The sequence below is a fragment of the Erythrolamprus reginae genome, chromosome 13 (assembly GCF_031021105.1).
Source record: "Erythrolamprus reginae isolate rEryReg1 chromosome 13, rEryReg1.hap1, whole genome shotgun sequence".
In the NCBI taxonomy this organism is placed as follows: domain Eukaryota; kingdom Metazoa; phylum Chordata; class Lepidosauria; order Squamata; family Dipsadidae; genus Erythrolamprus; species Erythrolamprus reginae.
This window is the reverse complement of record NC_091962.1, coordinates 14,007,636-14,030,678: the sequence shown is the minus strand read 5'-3', so window position 1 is coordinate 14,030,678 and position 23,043 is coordinate 14,007,636. Positions and strand designations below refer to the sequence as shown.

The 23,043-nt window shown below is 40.6% G+C and overlaps 1 long non-coding RNA gene across 2 annotated transcripts in view; it reads right to left on the bottom strand.

The window, feature by feature from the left end:
• The window catches only part of LOC139175124 (uncharacterized), a 120,083-nt gene that overhangs the window by 58,472 nt on the left and 38,568 nt on the right, over nt 1-23,043 (bottom strand). The window contains exon 3 of one of the 2 annotated variants that reach the window (XR_011560474.1): nt 1,828-2,433. The exons of the other annotated variant lie outside the window; for it this stretch is intronic. This is a non-coding gene — a long non-coding RNA (uncharacterized lncRNA). Of the gene's footprint in view, nt 1-1,827; nt 2,434-23,043 lie in introns of those variants that run through there. 2 annotated transcript variants of the gene reach the window in all.

Below are 23,043 nucleotides of genomic sequence, written 5' to 3'. Positions count from 1 at the left end.
GTCCCACAGGCTTTATTTATTTATTTTATTTATTTATTTATTTTGTCCAATACACAATGAGGGTTTTAGTGCGGAGAGGGGCGGCATACCAATCCAATAAATAAATAAAATAAATAAATCAACTACAGCATGAAAACACACACGGGGGAGAGAGAGAGAGAGATAGCCTCTCAGGGCTTCTGTTATATATACAGCCTCTTAAAGTGATGAATTAAATAACCCTGCTGCCTCATTCTCATTGCATCATCAATTTCCTTGGTGGTGCCCCATGCCTCGGTGGCACAGTGGTTAGAGTGCAGTACTGCAAGCAACTTCTGCTGATCACCGGCTGCCAGCAGTTTGGCAGATCGAATCTCAGTAGGTTCAAGGTTGACTCAGCCTTCCATCCTTCCAAGGTTGGTAAAATGTGGACCCAGATTGTTGGGGGCAAGAGGATGATTGTAAACCGCTTAGAGAGGGTTTTGCCCAGTATATATATGTATATATTCCTTGTAGATAAACAACTATTTGAAAGACAAACCTCCGTTTACTGTATTTTGCTGCTGGGTTGTCTCAAAATAGCCATGCTGTGTGCACTTTGATAAATGGCAACTTCTTATATAAAGAAAACTTATATAAAATGTTTTTGGGCAAGTAACATTTCACAAAGCCATTGCAGTTTTAGTTTTTAGAGTTCTAGCTTGCTTTTAGTTTATGTTATCCATCTACAGAGTTGCACCTTGTTTGAGCAACGTATGTCATTTGGCCCTTATAGAAATATGCCTTGGATAAGTTCCACATGTCCTTTTCCCCCAGTCTTATAATGTCCTATCTACTCTTCTGTTTTGTCACGAGTGGCTGTGGGTCTTGCCTCCCAAGGACAATTCCATCTGTCCATCCATTACCCTGGGATGGGGGAACTACTGACCCCCTCAGAGAGGATTCACAACTTGGGCGTCCTCCTCGATCCACAGCTGACATTGGAACATCATCTTTCGGCTGTGGCGAGGAGGGCGTTTGCCCAGGTTCACCTGGTGCACCAGTTGGGACAGGGGGTCATTGCTCACAGTTGCTCGTGCCCTTATCACCTCGAGGTTTGATTACTGCAACGCTCTCTACATGGGGCTACCTTTGAAAAGTGTTCGGAAACTTCAGATCATGCAGAACGCGGCTGTGAGAGCCATCGTGGGGCTTCCAAGATTTGCCCACGTTTCTTCAACACTCCGTGGCCTGCATTGGCTGCCGATCAGTTTCCAGTCACAATTTAAAGTGTTGGTTATGACCTTTAAAGCCCTACATGGCATTGGACCAGAATATCTCCGGAACCACCTTCTACCGCACGAATCCCAGCGACCAATAAAGTCCCACAGAGTTGGCCTTCTCCGGGTCCCGTCGACTAAACAAGGTCATTTGGCGGGCCCCAGGGGAAGAGCCTTCTCTGTGGCAGCCCCGGCCCTCTGGAACCAACTCCCCCCGGAGATTAGAACTGCCCCCACCCTCCTTGTCTTTCGTAAATTACTCAAGACCCACCTATATCGCCAGTCATGGGGGAGTTGAGACACCTTTTCCCCCAGGCTCTTTTATATTTGGTTTTATGTTTGGTATGAATGTGTTGTTTGGTTTTTTAAAAAAAATATGATAGGGTTTTATATGCTTTTTAATATTAGATTTGTTCTACTGTAATATTGTTTTTATTATTGTTGTGAGCTGCCCCGTCTTCGGAGAGGGGTGGCATACAAATCTAATAAATTATTATTATTGTTGTTGTTGTTGTTGTTGTCCTGGACACGGATGAACAAATCCAGAAAGATCAATCAATCAATATTTATTAGATCAATGGCCAGCAAGATTTCAAAAAAAAAAGAAAAAAGAAAAGAAACACAAGTCCGTGTCCATGCGTTGGACACAGGTGGACAAATCCACGAAGAAAGACTCAGGCTACCGTTCACAGTCTCTATGCTGATTATAATTTGTTATTGGTCAAACTACACCTACGTGACTATATCAAGTGGCTCTAACATTTCTGCTCTGGTCACTATGGAGTAAGGCACTCCATATTTTGTTGTTTCAAAAGTCTAATTCCAGCCCTATCTATGTTGGACTCCTCTCTCAGACTTACACCGGTCTGTAGCTTCCTTCGCGACCCTGGCCTCTCCAGAAATGGACGTTATGTCGGGCCTGCTTATACCTCATGCAGGCTAGTCTCGAAGAAACCCACCACCACTGGAGGCTCATGGTAGCAAAAGGCAGGTGGACTACAGGGGTGTAGGCAATCGTCTGGGACGTCACATGGTATGGGTTCCGGAACCAGGATTTCCAGGTCTGTTAGCCTTGTTTCAGCCACAAACGGTGGAGGTTGCAACAAGAACGACGTTGAAGGGAGACTGCTGCTGTAGGGCGTGTTGTAGCTACAGATTCCAGGACAAGCCATAGTTTAGGTGGTAGAAGATAACTCTGAAAGGAGAAAATGGTCATTGATCTCCAGTATTGGTTGTTTTTCTTTTTAAATTAAAAAAAATACAGTTTGATTTGCTATTACAACATCTTCCTTCCTTCCTTCCTTCCTTCCTTCTTCCATTCCTTCCTTCCTTCTTCCCTTCCTTCCTTCCTTCCTTCTTCCCTTCCTTCCTTCCATAGGATTGACTCTTCCTTCCTTCCTTCCTTCCTTCCGTAGGATTGACTCTTCCTTCCTTCCTTCCTTCCTTCCTTCAATCCTTCCTTCCGTAGGATTGACCCTTCCTTCCTTCCTTCAATCCTTCCTTCCATAGGATTGACTCTTCCTTCCTTCCTTCCTTCCATAGGATTGACTCTTCCTTCCTTCAATCCTTCCTTCCGTAGGATTTACCCTTCCTTCCTTCCTTCAATCCTTCCTTCCATAGGATTGACTCTTCCTTCCTTCCTTCCTTCTTTCCTTCCATAGGATTGACCCTTCCTTCCTTACTTCCTTCAATCCTTCCTTCCATAAGATTGACTCTTCCTTCCTTCCTTCCTTCCTTCCTTCCTTCCTTCCTTCCTTCCTTCCTTCCTTCCTTCCTTCCTTCCTTCCTTCCTTCCTTCCTTCCTAGAAACAAAGAAAACTGACGGCAGAAAAAGATCTCATGATCCATCTAGTCTGCCCTTATACCCAGAATAATCCTACAAAATGGCGGAAATGCTCAGAAGAAAAAACATGGACCGATAGTGGAAATTGTGAGTAGTTCGGAGAACTGGTAAATAACGCCACTGACTGGTCCACACCAATCTGTCCTCTGCCTCCCGAGTCCCATCTGATTGGGAAGAAATTGGGATTTCGCAGTATCCTTCCCCTGCCATGCCCACCAAGACAAGTCGTGCTCACAAGCCACGCCCACAGATCCAGTAGTAAAAAAAAATTGAATCCCACCACTGGTGTGATCTCCAGATCTCAGAATTCTACGAGGCAAGTTTCAGCTTGGTGAGAATTCTGGGAATGGAAGTTTATCTTCCTGACATGTGAATTTCCCAGCATTCCTCAGCCCAGATGGACAATGTTGAGAATGTGGCAAACTGAAAACCACATTCTGGTATTGAAATTCATGTCCCCTTCTTCCTTAATTTCCTTCCTCCCTTCCTCCCTTCCTCCCTCCCTCCTTTCTCTTTCTTTCTCCCTTATTTCCTTCCTCCGTCCATCCATCCCTCCCTTCCTTCCTTCTTTCTCTTTCTTCTCACTCCATTATTTCCTCCCTCCCTCCCTTCTTTCTCTTTCTTTCTCCCTTCTTTCCTTCCTCCATCCCTCTGTCCCTCCCTCCCTTCCTTCTCTTTCTTCTCATTCCATTATTTCCTTCCTTCCTTCCTCCCTCCTTTCTCTTTCTTCTCACTCCATTATTTCCTCCCTCCCTCCCTCCCTTCTTTCTCTTTTTTTCTCCCTTATTTCCTTCCTCCATCCCTCTGTCCCTCCATTCCTTCCTTCTTTCTCTTTCTTCTCACTCCATTATTTCCTCCCTCCCTCCCTTCTTTCTCTTTCTTCTCACTCCATTATTTCCTCCCTCCCTCCCTTCTTTCTCTTTCTTCTCACTCCATTATTTCCTTCCTTCCTCCCTTCCTCCCTCCCTTCTTTCTCTTTCTTCTCACTCCATTATTTCCTTCCTTCCTTCCTTCTCCTCCCCCCTATGAATTTTCAATGTGATTAAATGAATTTTCCTTCCTTCCTTCCTTTCTTCCTTCCCCTTTAATGAGAATTGCATGGACATTATTTTTTAAAATGTGCATGGCTAATTTTTATCTAAAAAAAACTAAAAAGAAATTCAGACATCCTGGGGCCAAATTATAATTTTGACTGTGACCCACAAACAGAAAAGGCAAAAATCCATCTTATTAATTGTCCTGTGACTCACATCCATGCCAAACCCCTGAGGGGTGAAAAGAAATAATGCAATCAGAAGAAAACACTCCAAAATCCAAATGTTTCTTCCCTCATCTGCTTTAAAAAAAAGTTCTGTCTTCTAAAGGTGGGAGGGATCAAGATTTTTATGAAATAAAAACAAAGGCGAGACAATTCTCAGCTTTCCTTAACCACAGCAATATGGCGCCGTGGTCGTTGGGTTTGAAAAATTAAGACTGAGGTAGGTTTCATGCAGGAAAAACCTGTTGTTCCGTTCTGGAGTCTTCCCCGTCAGTTATTTTGCCCACGGCTGTTCCTTAATTAAAGGAATTCATGGCCACAAAATATAGGAGAAAACTCCTGACTTAGACAACTTGGGTATCTTCCCATCTTGGGTTTTTGGAAAACGCCACCTGCTTTCTGAAGTCGGAATCAAGGAATCAGCGAAATAAAAGAAACGAATCACGTGAAACGGTCCCGGGGTGTTTTTCAAATTGGCAGCAACGCGTCAACGCGAGCGAAAATTGCTCTGAAATTTAACCCGGAGAACGGGCTCGAGCCAAACCTGAGGAACCAGCCCGATTTGCCTTCCTCGGAGTTCTCCAACGAGGTTGGGCCCAAAAATCTCCCACATATTTTCCTATCTGCCCTTTCCTCATACCATCTCATGAACGTTCGCTTAGGAATCTTCTTGGGTAGGAAAGGAGAAGGTTGGAGAAAGGTGGAAAACAGAGGTTTCCACCAGGAAAGGGACCCACGGATTTGCGTGCCTGCTTTTCCATGGCCAAGGTCCTCTTTGGATAACTCTGCCACCTTCCCTTCTTCCCTGATTTCTCCATTGCCTCTCCATTGATTCTCTTGCCTCTCCATCAACAAGATAATGAGAGAGAGAGAGAAACAGAGAGAGACAGAGACAGAGAAATAGAAAGAGAGAGAGAGAAAGAAAGAAACAGACACAGAGAGAGAGAGGCAGAGAAAGAAAGAGACACAGAGAGAGACAGAAAGAGAGAGAGACAGAAAGAGAGAGACAGAGACAGAGAATGAGAGAGAGACAGAGAGACAAAGAGGGAGAGAGACAGAGAAATAGAAAGAGAGAGGGAGAAAGAGAGAGAGGCAGAGAAAGAAAGAGACACAGAGACAGAGACAGAAAGAGATACAGACAGAGAATGAGAGACAGAGAGAGACAGAGAAACAGAGAGAGAGACAGAGAACTAGAAAGAGAGAGAGAGAAAGAGAGAAACACAGAGAGAGAGAGGCAGAGAAAGGAAGACACAGAGAGAGAGACAGAAAAAGAGAGAGACAGAGACAGAAAGAGAGAGAGAGAAAGAGATAATGAAAGAAAGAGAGAGAGAGACAGAGAGACAAAGAGGGAGAGAAAGAGAGAGACACAGAGAGAAAACAGAGAGACAGACAGACAGACAGAGAGAGAATGAAAGAGGCAGACTGGCAGGTGGATATATACAATATATGTAGATGTATATGTATGTATGGGTAGCGAGAGAGAAGTGACAGAAGAAGGGGGAAGGAGGGATGAGGAGGAGGAGAACCTCAAATCTTCTGAGAACAAAGGAGAAACCAGCTGCCCTGGTTGAAATTTGGGGGCCAAGGAAGCGAGTTGCACAAGACTCGGGGTGCTAAGCTGCCGTTGCATAGAACTTACCTGCCTCGTTCGTTCCTCAGGAGCCACAGCTAGTGAAGTTGGGCCGAGAAAGACTTTTATATGAGCTCCTCCAAAGCCCCCAGGCTAGAAAACAGTTGGTGCTCATCAGCCTTAATCTAATTGCACATTTCAAAGTATCTTTAAATTGCTTTAATTATCGGCCTGCCTGTTTACAAAGTTCGGATGCCTCTCGGGAGTCGCTTTAATCTGGAGCACTTTTAATCTAGGAGAGCTTTGTTCTCCTTTTAATAGTCTTAATTTCAGCTGACGTCCCTCTTTGTAGACACTCAGATTCTCCTTTCATCAAGAATTGTTGTTTATTTGCTCCTTGGGCATTTCTCTTGGTTTTTATGTTTTCCTGGTATTTTAATTGTCTTCATTTTTCCTCTTTTTTTGAGTAAATGGATCTTCTGCCAGGCCCAACGAGTCTACCCAAAACCCTCTAGGGCATGGTATTAAATCAGATTAATAAATGAGATGAGTTGGATTCACTTTCTTGAGTTTGGTTCAGAGTAAAGGTGTTGATAGGCAGCAACTGTCAGAAACAGTCCTTCGAGACGGGCAGATTATTTCAAGGAATCTTTTTGTGGTCAGGAGATTGTGGTTGGATGCCTCAAGGAAGCCAAAAGCTGATCTCAATGATACGCAGTCAATTTCTATTGTTTGTAACACTTAAGGTGACTAGTATCCTGGTCTCACTCTCTTTTCTCATTGCAATCTGAAATATTTGGGCTTATTAAATGATTAAAGGATTTGGGTTCCTTTCCTGGCAAGAAGATCTATATCCATTCAATGCTAGAAGATCTTCTTCATTCAATTCTTGAAAGATCTTCATTCAATGTTGGAAGGTCTGTCTTCATTTAACAGGGGAAGGTTGGTCTTCATTCAACGTTGGAAGGTCGGTCTTCATTCAATGTTGGAAGATCTGTCTGCATTCAACATTGGAAAGTCGGTCTTCATTCAACATTGGAAGGTCGGTCTTCATTCAATGCTGGAAGGTCTATCTTCATGTCATGCTTGAAAGATCTACATTCCATTAATGATCCAAAGAGTTATACCTTTCCTCCATAATTTCTCCTAGGCTAAATCTAATGGCTGATTGATAACTCTGATGGCATAGATGTGGTGACAACAGAGGAAACATCGCAACATAAATGATATGCGACTGGTTAGGTCCCACAGAGTTGGCCTTCTCCGGGTCCCGTCGACTAAACAATGTCATTTGGCAGGCCCCAGGGGAAGAGCCTTCTCTGTGGTGGCCCCGTCTCTCTGGAACCAGCTCCCCCGGAAATTAGGGTTGCCCCCACCTTCCTTGCCTTTCGTAAACTCCTTAAAACCCACCTTTGCCGCCAGGCATGGAGGAATTGAGACATCTCCACCAGGCCTATACAGTTTGTGCATGGTATGTTTGTGAGTATGCTTGCTTTCAGTAAGGGGTAATAATAATAATAATAATAATAATAATAATAATAATAATAATAATAATAATAATGACCAGTACAGAAAAACTGTAACTCAATGTCGTATGGACAGTTGGCGGAACAAAGCATGGCATGGCCAGTTCTTGGAGAAGATTGAAGGCAAAGTGGATAAAGAAAAGACCTAGTCATGGCTTACAAGTGGAACACTCAAAAAGGCGACAGAAGGACTAATACTGGCGGCACAAGAACAGGTCATTAGAACAAATGCTGTCAAAGCCAGAATTGAAAAATCAACAGACGATCCAAAATGCAGACTCTGTAAAGAAACAGATGAAACAATCGATCACACACTCAGCTGCTGCAAAAAGATCACACAGACTGACTACAAGCATAGACATGATGCTGTGGCACAGATGATCCACTGGAACTTGTGCCGGAACTACCATTTTCCAGTGCCAAAGAACTGGTGGGATCATAAGCCCGAAAAAGTGGTCGAAAATGAGCAAGCAAAACTACTGTGGGACTTCCGACTTCAGACTGACCGAATTCTGAAGCATAACACACCAGACATTGTGATCGTGGAGAAAAAGAAAGTATGGATCATCGACATCGCAATCCCAGGAGACAGCAGAATTGAGGAGAAGCAGCTAGAGAAAATAGTGAAATACGAAGATCTAAAAATTGAGCTGCAAGGACTCTGGCATAAGCCAGTGGAAGTGGTCCCAATGGTACTTGGCACGCTGGGCGCAGTACCAAAGGATCTCAGCGGACATTTGAAAACCATCGGAATTGACAAAATCTCCACCTGTCAATTGCAAAAGGCCGCTTTACTGGGATCCGCACACATAATTCGCCGCTACATCACGCAGTCCTAGGTGCTTGGGAAGCGCCCGACTGGTGATGAAATACGAAATCCAGCATAGTGATCTTGTTTGCTGTGTTGTACTGACATAATAATAATAATAATAATAATAATAATAATAATAATAATAATAATAACAATAATAATAATAATAATAATAATAATAATAATAATAATAATAATAATAATATTATTGTGGTATTCTGTCTAAATCAATCCAGCTGGGACAGATGTGATGGGAAATAATTGCAGGTTAGAAGACAGGTCTTCTGTCAAACCTAGTCAAGGGCAAATCTACATGTTCTTCTACCTTCCATCTTCTCCCCTCCAGCTTTGGAGGAAGGGAGCAAGATTACAGCGCACACATGGAAGAAATAAGGGTTAACATTATGATGGATTAGCAAGATTATAGCAAAGCTTGAGAACAACAATTAAAATTGAAATCTCATGAGTAGCTTCCTCGGGAATCGATCTTATTGTGGTACTATTTGTTCAGGACAATGAGACACAAATATCATCTCAGTAGGAGCAGAAGATAAGGTAGGCTCTGGAAGAACCATCCTTTTTAATCCATGCTGGACTTTCATCAGTTGTCCATGAATGTGGTTTCATGGGAAGCAAACCATAGTTAACACGAGTGTTTTCTCCCGTGTTAGGAGGATACAGAGTGAGCCTTCCTAAGGATCATGGGTTTTATTTGCAAAGCAAGTTCCTGGTTTCCAAGATAGGGCAAGAACAGCTGACAATGTCAGAAGCCTTATTGAATCAAAGTCCTAGAGAAGACCTTTGTTGTTCTAGAGAATCTCTTAATTACCTCCCCGTATAATGTGCTTAATTAGACGAGACGAGACAGCAATGTGCAGCAGCAGCCAAAGAAGCCAACTCAATCCTAAGCTGCATCAACAGAGGAATACGCTCCAAGACCAGGGAAGTACTAATACCACTCTACTGTGCCCTGGTCAGACCCCACCTGGAGTACTGCATCCAATTTTGGTCACCTCACTACAAAAAAGACATCGAAACTCTGGAGAAGGTGCAAAAAAGAGCAACCAAAATGATTAGGGACTCGAAACCAAGACTTACGAAGAGAGATTGAGAGAACTGGGCATGGACAGCCTAGAAAAAAGAAGGTCTAGAGGGGACATGATAGCAGTTTACAGATACTTGAGGGGTTGCCACGGTGAGGAGGGGGTCTCTTTATTCCCCAGGGCACCAGAGGGCCGGACGAGGAACAATGGTTGGAAGCTGACCAAGGAGAGATTCAACCTGGAAATAAGGAAGAACTTCCTGACGGTCAGAGCGATCAACCAATGGAACTGCCTGCCAGGGAGGTGGTGAACTCCCCAACTCTGGACACCTTCAAGAGGAGATTGGACTTCCATTTGGCTGGGGTGCTGTAGGGTTTCCTGCTCAGGCAGGGGGTTGGACTCGATGACCTAACGGTCCCTTTCAACTCTATTAATAAAATAAAATAAAAATAAAATAAAATAAAGATGAGATGAGACGAGACGAGACTAGGGTAGAGTAGAGTAGAGTAGAATAGAATAGAATACAATAGAATAGAATAGAATATTTATTGGCCAAGTGTGATTGGACACACAAAGAATTTGTCTTTGATGTATACATAAGTGTACATAAGGAGCATAAAGTACATTCATCAAGAATAAAAAGGTACAACACTTAGTGATATTCAAGGTTATTAATAAGCAATCAAATTGTACTAGGAAACAAGTAAAAAAAATAAATTGAAAGATACAAGCATGTAGTTATAGAAATAAGTGGGAAGAGATAGATATTAGTAAGGAAGAGAAGAAATTCAGTCTTAGTAATTCAGTCTTAGTAAATAGTTTGACAGTGTTGAGAGAATTGTTTGTTTAGCAGAGTGATGGCGTTTGGGGGGAAAAACTGTTCTTGTGTCTAGTTGTCTTGGTGTGCAGTGCTCTATAGTGTCGGTTTGAGGGTGGGAGTTGAAACAGTTTGTGTCCAGGATGCGAGGGGTCTGTAAAGATTTTCACGGCCCTCTTTTTGACTTGTGTTGTCTACAGGTCCTCAATGGAAAGGCAGGTTGGCAATGATTGTATTTTTTCCAGCTCTGCTTATCCTCTGAAGTCTGTGTCAGTCTTGTTGGGTTGCAGCACCAAACCAGACAGTTATGGAGGTGCAGATGATGGACTCAGTGACTCCTCTGTAGAACTGAATCAGCAGCTCCTTGGGCAGTTTGAGCTTTCTGAGTTGGCACAGAAAGAATATTCTTTGTTGTGCTTTATTGATGATGCTTTTGATGTTATAATTCATGGATTTTTCATTCAATGAGTGTCCCTGGGAGGACATTTGGTCCAGTCATTTAACCAAAAGGCAAGTTGTCTAGAAATCTCTCTGGGTTGTGGAGAAGAACTCTTTAAGTATAAAGGATGAAAAGGCCATGGAAAACATGTTCTTCTTTAAGAAATGATGGTACGTTTTTGGTCTCCACAGAAGTTTCATGAGTTTTCTGTTCCTCTTTCCTGCCCAACCTCCTCCTCCTCCCCTATTTCTTCTTCTTCTTCTTCTTCTTCTTCTTCTTCTTCTTCTTCTTCTTCTTCTTCTTCTTCTTCTTCTTCCTTCTTTTTCTTCTTCCTTTTCCTCTTCCTCTTTCTTCTTCTTTCTTCTTCTTCTTCTTCTTCCTTCTTTTTCTTCTTCCTTTTCCTCTTCCTCTTTCTTCTTCTTTCTTCTTCTTCTTCTTCTTCTTCCTTTTCCTCTCCCTCTTCCTCTTTCTTCTTCTTCTTCCTCTTCGTCTAACTCAAGTAAGCACAAAGCACATACCTCATTCTCACACAAATGCTGTTTCAAACAATATTTCTGTCTTGGAAATGCAACTTTTTCCAACTTATGGATCAGGTCCCCGTTTGAGGTTCCAAAACGTTCTAGGTTTCCCAGGGAAAATCAAAAGAAGGTGGTGATCTTTCCTCAAGGAACTATAATTTCAGCCAGGCCACCCTCAGCATCCTTTCATAATGGCGGTAGAAATTAAGAACAGGGACATACATACCCAGAAGCCTGGGTGGGAAGGAAGTTCACATTATGCTTTAAGCTCATGGGGGAAATATTCAACCCAAACAGCTTTTGTCACATTATAATAATTGTGCTAACCACGATTATCCCTAACCCACCCACCCAAGAACCCGAAGAGGGAAGAATTGCAATTAAGCCAACTGGTCTTCAAAGAGATGGGTCAATTGATGCTTCACCACTGGGGACACCACACTGGGAAACTTGAAGCTGGCTTGATTTTGATCAGGGTTCCCACCAGATCTCCCCAATCAGAAAATCTCAGGGGTGCCACCGTCAAAGTCTTGTCAAGGTTTTCCATGGTGGTTGAATCAACTTTGAAATAAATCGGTGATGGCTGAAGTAGAAGGGAAGGGGAGGTCACCGTAAATTTTATTTCACCTGTCTGGAACCTGCACTGCCTATTGGTTGTCAATATAATCAAAGAGTGTCCAAAAATATTTCACAAGAAGAGTTCTCCACTTCTCCATTCGTAACAAATCCCTTATTCCACCAGACTTGAAATTTTAGGCTTAGATCGCCTAGAATTTCGGCGCCTTCGATCTGACCTAAATGTAGTTTAGAAAGTCATCTGCAGTAATGTTCTACCTGTCAATGATTACCTCAGCTTCAACCTCAACAATACAAGAGCACACAATCGATTCAAACTCAATGTAAACTGCTCCAAACCCAACTGCAGAAAATACGACTTCAGCAACAAGAGAGAACCGAGAACTGGCTCATGGAATCAAACTTCCAGCTCATGCAGCTTCCAGTTTCTCTTGAAATAGTCCTCCTTTGGATCCCCGAGGACTTTGTTGTGGTGGTTGCTGCTACTGTTGTTTTGGAGTGGCTGAATGATGGTTATCGGGACTTCTTCTTTGACAGATCTATGGCAAGATGCTGTCACCAGAAGGGAAGAACTAATGAGGTGTGCCCAGAAGCAGATAGGTGAGGATTTTCCCTGAATTGAGTGAGATGTTTAGGAGTGTGGAAGTCCCCTACTGTTGAGTAACAAGCTATGGAGATATGGAGAGGTGGGTGAAGGGGTCTCCTTGCTTCAAAGAGACGACAGGGTGATAGAGAAAAGACAAGAACTATAAATATAGAGATATTTAGGCTTCATAATTAAGGCCCAGGGTGGATTGGAAAAAGGCTGGTAGAACCAGAGAGACGTTTGAGGTTCTACCTGACAGGAGAGAAAAAGTAAGAGGCCCAAAACTTTTTAGATTGATTGAAGAGGCACTATGAAAAATGTGAACTAAAGAGAAGAGCATTATGCATCTATGGAACAACCTCTGCCTCTCATTCTCCTTCTCCTCCTCCTTCTCCTCCTCTTCTTAATAATAATAATAACAACAGAATTGGAAGATACTTTGGAGGTCTTCTATTCCAACCCCCTGCTTGGGCAGGACACCCTACACTACTTCAGACAAATGGTTATCCAACATAACCATGGTTATCCATGGTTGTTTCTTCTTCTTCTTCTTCTTCTTCTTCTTCTTCTTCTTCTTCTTCTTCTTCTTCTTCCCCTTCTTTTCCTTCTCCTTCTTCTTCCTCCTATTTCTCCTTCTCATCCTTTATTCTTCTCATCCATTTCTTCTTCTTCTTCTTCTTGTTCTTGTTCTTCTTCTCCTCCTCCTCCTCCTCCTCCTCCTCCTCCTCCTCCTCCTCCCACCCAATCTTCCTCCTGTCCAAGTCATTTTCATCATGGCGAAACTTCATAGCTCACTCTACTGTTGCTGTTGGAATTCTCGCTCCACGGACCTTCACCTCCATCTCCATTTTAATTGCAGGCACCAGCTTTCATTGCCCTGGCTGGCCTTCCGGCTATGTTGGCATGGCACTCCCCATAATTTTCATGAGGCCAGATTGCTGGGGTTATTCTTACTAAGGATTACAACATGCCCAGAAGGCCAGTCAAGTTAAAAATAGCCTGTGATCTGACCTCTTATTTTAAAGCATTTAATTCTAGATGTGTTTCATGGAGCCACTTTGACCCAACCCTTGCTTGGTTGGCTGGTGAGTCGAATTTGGCAACATCTGGGGAATTACAGGTACTTCGCTTTAGCAATTCATCTGCCTTTGTGTCAGGTGATCTTCTGGGGTTCCATATTTCTTTCTTGATGTTCTCCAATCAAATCCATGTTCTAATGGCCTCTACTGTGAGAAGGCTATCTTCTTCAGAAGGTTGTTTCCTGCCACTGGACATGCTGTCCCTTGTAAGATCCCTGGATTAAACCAGGATGGGGAAACCACACTGGCTCAGTTATCCAGAAGACTACCAAACCAAGTGGAGATTGAAATCTATTTCTTTCTTTTTTTAAAAAAAAAAAATTTATTGACTACAAGGTGCGTTCCAAAAGTAATGCAATTATTTTTTAAAAAGTAATTTATTGAACAGATTTGCACAAACACTTAAAATTCTCCGAAGTACTGTCCTTGGGCCTCTACACATTTTTTCCAGTGACTCTGCCATGACCAGTACGTGCCCTGGAAGGCATCTTTGGGGACCTTTCCAAAGGTCTTCATCATGGCTGATTGGATCTCTTCTATGGGCGAAAAATGTGCCTTGCCACAACGTGCTATGAGTCTGCGAGTTCCTGGCCAAACACCAGGTGCCCACACTGCCCCACCCCCCATATAGTCCTGATGTCGCTACAGCAGACTTCTTTTTGTTCCCAGCCCTGAAAGGAACCCATTTTTCATACATAGAAGAGATCCAATCAGCCGTGACGAAGACCTTGCGAGAGGTCTCTGAAGACGCCTTCCAGGACGTGTACTGGTCACGGCAGAGTCACTGGAAAAAATGTGTAGGAGCCCAAGGGCAGTAGTTTGAAAAATTGTAAGTGTTTGTGCAAATTTGTTTAATAAATTACTTTTAAAAAATGCATTGTTTTTGGAATGCCCCCTGTACATACAATGACAATAAAGTATTTATTTATGTATTTAGTAGCCTTCTCAAGACCACAGAAGACAACTTGACCCAAGACTTGAGAAGTGGCACCTGGGTGCCATATCACAGGAAACGTTCACTTCACCATCCTGTGCTCTATGGTTCTTGTTTTCAAGGCTGAGATGACAGAACGTGGGCCCAGACAATTCGGATTGGGGGCGAACAAACTCTTAATTACTTTGTTTATGGCCATTGTTTTCGAGGGTGAGTGAGTGATTAGCTATGACAAGCCTTAAATTAATGGCTTGATTGATGGCTTTGGGCTGTGATAAATCTTGCCACGATGTGTGAAGAGATCAAGATCATTAGATAAAAGAGTTAGGAAATGTTTAGTTCACCAACAATTAAAGTAAAACCTGAATTATTTCTATTAACTCCGAGTCTTCGGAGAGGGGTGGCATACAAATCTAATAAATGGATAGATCGATATTAAAAAGAAAAGAAGAAAATGACATAATATTTTCAAACATGGGACTTGTTTTATCAATGGCTGGGATACTAGAGGTAGAAATTAGGAGTAGGACGAGTATTATTATATAAAAAATAAACTGATTCAGACAATACACTGTTCACTAAGCACTTATATATGTATGCAATGTAAAAATATATAAATAAACTGTTAAAAAAAGAAATATTCAGATTTAGGGGAGCAGTTTCACCCCACCTACCATTTAATTTCCTCAACACTGTCAAACTATTCACTAAGGATGCATTGCTATTACTATTAGTCTTCCCATCATTCCTATCGCCCATCTACTCCCACTTAGGACTGCTTGACTGTAACTTCATTGCTTGTATCCTGACGGTTTATATTGATTGTTTCCAAGTATGATTTGATTGCTTATTTCTTTCCTATGACAAATCATTAACTGTTGTACCTTGTGATTATTGATGGATATATCCTGGGTTTTCTATGTATACTGAGAGCCTCTGCACCAAAGACAAATTCCTTGTGTGTCCAATCACACTTAATAATAATGTAATAATAATTAATAATAATAATTTATTGGATTTGTATGCCGCCCCTCTCCGCAGACTCGGGGCGGCTAACAACAATAATAAACACAACATGTACAATCCAATAATAAAAAACAACTAAAAACCCCTATTATAAAACCAAACATACCATGCATGACTTGTAATGGCCTAGGAGTAAGGAATATTTATTTATTTTTTATTTATTTTATTACTTAGATTTGTATGTCGCCCCTCTCCGAAGACTCGGGGCGGCTCACAACACGTATCTCAACTCCCCCATGCCTGGCGGTATAAATGAGTCTTGAGTAGTTTTCGAAAGACAGGGAGGGTGGGGGCAGTTCTAATCTCCGGGGGGAGTTGGTTCCAGAGGGCCGGGGCCGCCACAGAGAAGGCTCTTGCCCTGGGGCCCGCCAAATGACATTGTTTAGTCGACAGGACCCGGAGAAGGCCAACTCTGTGGGACCTTATCGGTCGCTGGGATTCGTGCGGTAGCAGGCGGTTCCGGAGGTAATCTGGTCCAATGCCATGTAGGGCCTTAAAGGTCATGACCAACACTTTGAATTGGCCAATAAAGAATTTTATTCTATTCTATTCTGTTCTATTCTGTTTTATTCTGTTCTAATTCTATTTTTATTCTTCTCTTCCCTTTCCTTTCTCCCCTTCTGTTGTTCTGTTCTATTCTGTCTTATTCTATTCTTATTCTATTCTATTTGCTACACTCGACTCTGTTCTGTTCTGTTCCGTTCTGTTCCATTCTCTTATTCTAGTGTAGTTTCTATTCTATTCTATTCTTTGACTTTTTCCAAATGTTGTTTTTTGTCAAGTCAATGTCTCCCCAATGTCTCCTCTTCCATCCTATAATTTGTTTGCCGTAAGCTCCTTCTCGCTCTCTCTCTTTAACTTAAGTACTATTTTTCAGACTTTCTTAACCGCGTAACAGTCTGTTTTCTAGGTTAGTGACAAATTCACCCATGATTCAGTTTCCCAAATGGCATTCTCTGCCAAGCCCTTGTCCCACTTCTAGCTTTTCCATTCATCCCTCACGTAGCTACTATTTTTCCATACGCCACTTTCCATACTATAATAATATAGGAATAATAATAACAAAGTTGGAAGGGACCTTGGAGGTCTTCTAGCCCAACCCAACCCTTCTTGGGCAGGAAACCCTGCACTACTTCAGACAGATGGTTATCCAACATCCTCTCAAAAACTTCCAGTGTTGGAGCATTGACAACTTCTGGTGGCAAGTTGTTCCACTGATGAATTGTTCTAAAATGTCAGGAATTTTCTCCTTAGTTCTAAATTGCTTCTCTATAAAAGAAGGCTGATTTATCTAAGATGCAGAACCAAGTTAGAAACAAACCAAGCGATGACTAAATTAATTTAATTAATCCAGATTCCTAAGAGGTCAGTAAGGGGCGAGTACAAGTGCACTACAGTGCCTTCCGTCCCCTGTCCTATTGCTCTCCTATATCTCCTGTACCTTTCTTTTATTCCTATATCTCTTCTTCTATTCTTTCATTGATATCTTCTATTACTATATCTTCTATTCTTTCTTAGACATATTTTACTATGAGTATCTCCTCTATAACCTTCATCATGTATTTTACTACGTGTATATAGATATATACCCACTAAAACCCTCATTGTGTATTGGACTAACTAACTAAAATAATAAAATAAAATAAAATAAAATAAAATAAAATAAAATAAAATAAAATAACCTGATCCTACATAGCTTCTGCTCTAATCAGACCAGACAAAACTTTAGCCAGGCCAATCCTTGAATACAGCTTATCTATCTGAAACCCACATTGCATTTCGGACATAAACACTCTAGAAAATGTCCAGGGATACTTTATGAGAAGAGCCCTCCACTCCTCCACTCGCAACAGAATCCCCTACACAACTAGACTTACAATCGAAGGTATAGAAAGCTTAGAACTGCGCCACCTTAAACACGACCTAAGCATAGCACATAAAACCATCTCTTACAACATCCTTCCTATCAACGGCTACTTCAGCTTCAACCACAACAACACACGAGCACACAACAGACACAAACACAAACTAAACTGCTCCAAACGCGACTGCAGGAAATATGACTTTTGTAACCAGGTAGTTGATGCATGGAACTCATTACCAGACTCTGTAGTATCATCACCTAACCCCCCAAACTTGACCCTTAGACTATCCATTGTTGACCTCTCCCGATTCCTAAGAGGTCAGTAAGGGGCGTGCCTAAGTGCACCAGCCTGCCTTCCATCCCCTGTCCTCATGTTTCTCTTTTACTGGCATCATGTATGTAAACATTGGTAAGCCTCATTCAGCATGTCCTTCCACAAAGTTCACAGGTTTATCAATAAATCTTGCGCTACTGGGGAGAATAGGCTCACTCGGAATTTGGTGATGCAGCTCAACTTTTCCCCAAAAAACCCTTCATGTCCCTGTTTGTCTAGTTGTGTGCATTCATTCCAGCTCCTGCATTAAAAAAGGCCCAATAAGTTAAAAAGGGTACTTTTTGATAATGTTTGCGTTCGAGTAATTTTTTTTCCCAGGTATACTTTTTAAAAAAAATTTCCTCCTTACAAACTTTTTCAATCCATTACAAAATACCTTCTATATATGTTACAATAAAAACAATATTTTATTAGTCAGTCAAATACACTGCTCAAAAATATAAAGGGAACTTTTAAACAACAGAATATAACTCCAAGTAAATCACACTTCTCTGAAATCTTAGGAAGCAACACTGATTGACCATAAATTTCACCTGCTGTTGTGCACATTCAACTTTGTACAGAACAAAGCATTCAATGAGAATATTTCATTCATTCAGATCTAGGATGTGTTCTTTGAGTGTTCCCTTTGTTTTGTTTTTAGCAGTACTGTATATAATCCAAAGAAAAAATTTCAAATTCCAAAATATTTAATTTCAGTACATATATCATGCTCCCAAACCTCGACCTCTGGTTTTGTCATCTAGATAACCAATTTTAACATGGTTCACTCAATATCACAATATTGAGTGAACTTGATTGTAAAAAATATGATTTCAGCAATCGAGTTATCGAAGCGTGGAACTCATTACCGGACTCAATTGTGTCAACCCCTAACCCCCAACATTTCTCCCTTAGACTGTCCACGATTGACCTCTCCAGGTTCCTAAGAGGCCAGTAAGGGGCGTACATAAGTGCACTAGTGTGCCTTTCGTCCCCTGTCCAATTGTCTTTCCTCTCTTTCACCTATCATATATATTCTCTTCCTTTCATATATCCTCTCCTCTAAGTTCACTTTTACCCTTATATATATTACCACATGTCTATCTTCTTCCTATGTATTTGTGTATTGGACAAATGAATAAATAAAATAAATAAAATAAAATAAATCATCTTACAATTCTAAATAGGCCATCATGCCTACTCCCCCTTCTTATACATTTTTCTTTAAAAATAAGAACTGGTTTGAGTAATGTTTGAGTAATCTTTGAACCATGTTTTGAGTAAGTGAGTAACGTTTGAGTAATGTGCGAGTCAGAAATGAGGAGGTGATAAGCCAGCTGGGAAAGCCAAGGAAAATCACCAAAAACCATTAAAAAGCAAAAGTTAGAATATTTCAGACATGTGACGCCACGCCCAGAAAAATACGACATTACATCACTTAATCCTCCAGGGGAAAATGGAAGGCAAATATGGTCCAGCATGGCTTCAAAATCTAAGGGACTGGATTGGACAAAGCTCAGCAGCACTATTTTGTGCGGCTGTTGATAAAAATAGGATGGCCAACATCGCCGGTGCCCGATAACGGATTCGATACAAGAAGGAGGAAGGTTGGAGTTACAATCTTAATGGAATCCATTACGGTCTTACTTACTTACTTACTTACTTACTTACTTACTTACTTACTTACTTACTTACTTATTTACTTATTTACTTATTTACTTATTTACTTATTTACTTATTTACTTATTTACTTATTTACTTATTTACTTATTTACTTACTTACTTACTTACTTACTTACTTACTTACTTACTTAGTCCAACACACAATGAGGGTTTTAGTGGGTATATATCTATATACACATAGTAAAATACATGATGAAGGTTATAGAGGAGATACTCATAGTAAAATATATCTAAGAAAGAATAGAAGAGAAGATATAGTAATAGAACATATCAATGAAAGAATAGAAGAAGAGATGTAGGAATAGAAGAAAGGTATAGGAGATATAGGAGAGTAATAGGACAGGGGACGGAAGGCACTCTAGTGCAGTTGTACTCGCCCCTTACTGACCTCTTAGGAATCTGGATAGGTCAACCGTAGATAATTTAAGGGTAAAGTGTTGGGGGTTTGGGGATGACACTATGGAGTCTGGTAATGAGTTCCACGCTTCGACAACTCGGTGACTGAAGTCATATTTTTTACAGTCAGGTTTGGAGCGGTTCATATTAAATTTAAATCTGTTGTGTGCTCTTGTGTTGTTGTGGTTGAAGCTGAATATTGGCAACTCTATTGACACGCTGTCTCTTTTTTTTAATTTTAATTTTTTTTATTTACAAATATACAATGAATACATAAGAAACATATAATAACAATCGACAATTAAAACATGGCAAATTACATAAGCAATAATCGTGTGCTTTGACAATAAGCCAAGATATAAAGACAAAACAATCCATAAACATACAAACTTACAAAGGAAAGAAAGAAAACAGGGAAGAAGAAGAAGAAAAAAGAAAGGAAGAAAGGAAGGAATGGGCGGGTGTACGGTAGAACTGTGTTAAGAATATGAACTAGTTTTAATTTCAGCAGCTTGTTTCCTTACATCTAATTTTTAGTAATATAGAAACATAGAAGACTGACGGCAGAAAAAGACCTCATGGTCCATCTACTCTGCCCTTATACTATTTCCTGTATTTTATCTTACAATGGACATATGTTTATCCCAGGCATGTTTAAATTCAGTTCCTGTGGATTTACCAACCACGTCTGCTGGAAGTTTGTTCCAAGGATCTACTACTCTTTCAGTGAAATAATATTTTCTCACGTTGCTTCTGATCTTTCCCCCAACTAACTTCAGATTGTCCCCTTGTTCTTGTGTTCACTTTCCTATTAAAAACACTTCCCCCCTGAACCTTATTTAGCCCTTTAACATATTTAAATGTTTCTATCATGTCCCCCCTTTCCCTTCTGTCCTCCAGACTCTACAGATTGAGTTCATGAAGTCTTTCCTGATACGTTTTATGCTTAAGACCTTCCACCATTCTTGTAGCCCGTCTTTGGACCCCTTCAATTTTCTCAATATCTTTTTGTAGGTGAGGTCTCCAGAACTGAACACAGTATTCCAAATATAGATAAGTAAAAGTAAGCGTTGAATAAATCAAGATAAAGAGGTTTTGAAAAAAAAAAGTTCATTCCACTTTTGAGATAAATATCGATATCTCTTACAACTATTGAGAAAGAGGGAAAAGTTTTATACCAGATTTGTGTCTGTTCAAATATATACAATTCTTATCGTTTGTTAAGCAAGTTGTTCTTCTTTTTTTTTAACCAACAGTAGAAAGGGTCCCAGCAATTATTAAATGAGGACTCAGTATCGTTTCTAACTGCCATAGTTAGCTGGGTCATCTCTGCACAGTATTTAATTTTCCCTATTATTAAGTCATTTTGGGGTATATCTTCGTTTTTCCACCATTGTGCGAAAGTTATAATCTTGACGATTATAAAGTGAGTCACTTCCTGGTTTCATGAACGTCGTTGCAATGTTTATTGTCGGGAAGCAACTAATAGTCTGCAACGGGGCCGGTTTGATTGAAAATTGGGGTAATGAATGTTGCTTTTCAGCAGGACCATCTCAAAACAAGGTCACGTGATATTAGGCTGTCAAAGTATTTACTAAGTCCGCACTACTATTAGTCTCCTCATCATTCCCATCACCCATCTCCTCCCACTAAATGACTGTATGACTGTAACTTTGCTGTCATACTTTGTTCCTTACAATTTATATTGACTGGTTCCTAATAAGGTTTGATTGCTTTATTTGTACCCAGACTGTCATTAAGTGTTGTACCTTATAATTCTTGACAAATCTAACTTTTCTTTTATATACATGTATGTATTTTGTTCTGTTCTGTTCTTCTTTATAATTTCTATTCTGTTCTATTCTATTCTGCATCCTATTATTCTATTCTATTCTATTTTATTCTATTCTATATCCTGTTATTCTATTCTTTTCTATACCCTGTTATTCTATTCTATTCCATTCTATATCCTATTATTCTATTCTATATCCTATTATTTTATTCTATTCTGTTCTGTTCTATTCTGTTCTGTTCTATTCTATATCCTGTTATTCTATTCTATTCTATACCCTGTTATTCTATTCCATTCTATATCCTATTATTCTATTCCATTCTATATCCTATTATTCTATTCCATTCTATTCTATTCTATATCCTGTTATTCTATTCTATTCTATTCCATCCCATCCCACTTAGGATCCTGCAAACTGTTGTGAATGTGACCCAATTACCGAGCTCCTGTCAAAACTTCAAATCCAGTTTGTAAATAGACCCAAGGTAAGTCCATCAGAACCTTGAACAGTCACTAAGTGATCGGTCCTATCTCGAGTGTCATAAATAAATACCTTATTTATAAAGTGTCGCGAGCGTCGGGGCCTTCCCAGAGGGAGAGAAGGAACAGAAGCGGAGCATTTCTGATTCCTATCTGCATATTCATTTAGCTGGCATTCGTACAATTAATTAGGAATAGCCAAGCAAGTTTGTATCATCACATGGTGCATCCAGCTCTTCCAGAAAATCCATAGTGTGTTTTGCATTCGCAATCTCTTTATATCTGCAGATAAGCAGCCGCCCTGACCAGTTTAGACGCTCCTGCGAATTCCTAAATTTAATTCGGGAGAGGGCGTGTTCCCCCACCCCGCCTGCCGGTGCGAATCCTGTTTTGTCTTTGCCGAATCTGCTTGCTTCGATTTTTTTGTTTTATTAACCAAACCTTCTGCTGGTGGTTGCAATTGGGCTTTGAACTTGGCACACCTGCGTAGATGCACCTATGACTCATCGCCATCTGATGCAACATTCGTTGCGGGCTGACACCTTGTCAGCCTTCCCAAGGAGAGAAGACAGGAGCGAATTCTACTTTATTGCAATAGCCGAAACTTGCAGGTCTGAAAATACTAGTCTCTTGATGTCTGTTTTTACAGACTGGTAGGAATTTTTTTTTTGCCTGTTAGGAAGCTGTGGGATTCTGCTCTTTTTATCTGATCCTTCCCTGGGAAGTTTCTTCCCCTTTCCACCTCCCCCTTCTAAGTCCCAAAAACCATTAGATGCAATAGAAATGATATTGAAGAAGACAAATGACAAAAGGCAATAGATAGATAGATAGATAGATAGATAGATAGATAGATAGATAGATACAGATAGATAGATAGATAGATAGATAGATAGATAGATACAGATAGATAGATAGATGATAGATAGATAGATAGATGATAGATAGATAGATACAGATAGATAGATACAGATAGATAGATAGATAGATAGATAGATAGATGATAGATAGATAGATAGATAGATAGATAGATAGATAGATAGATAGATAGATAGATAGATAGATAGATAGATAGTTAGTTAGTTCTGGAGACCTCACCTACAAAAAGACATTAATAAAATTAAACAGGTCCAAAGACGGGCTACAAAAATGATGGAAGGTCCTAAGGATAAAACGTATCAGGAAAGACTTCATGAACTCAATCTGTCTAGTCTGGAGGACAAAAGGAAAAGGGGGGGACAGGATCGAAAC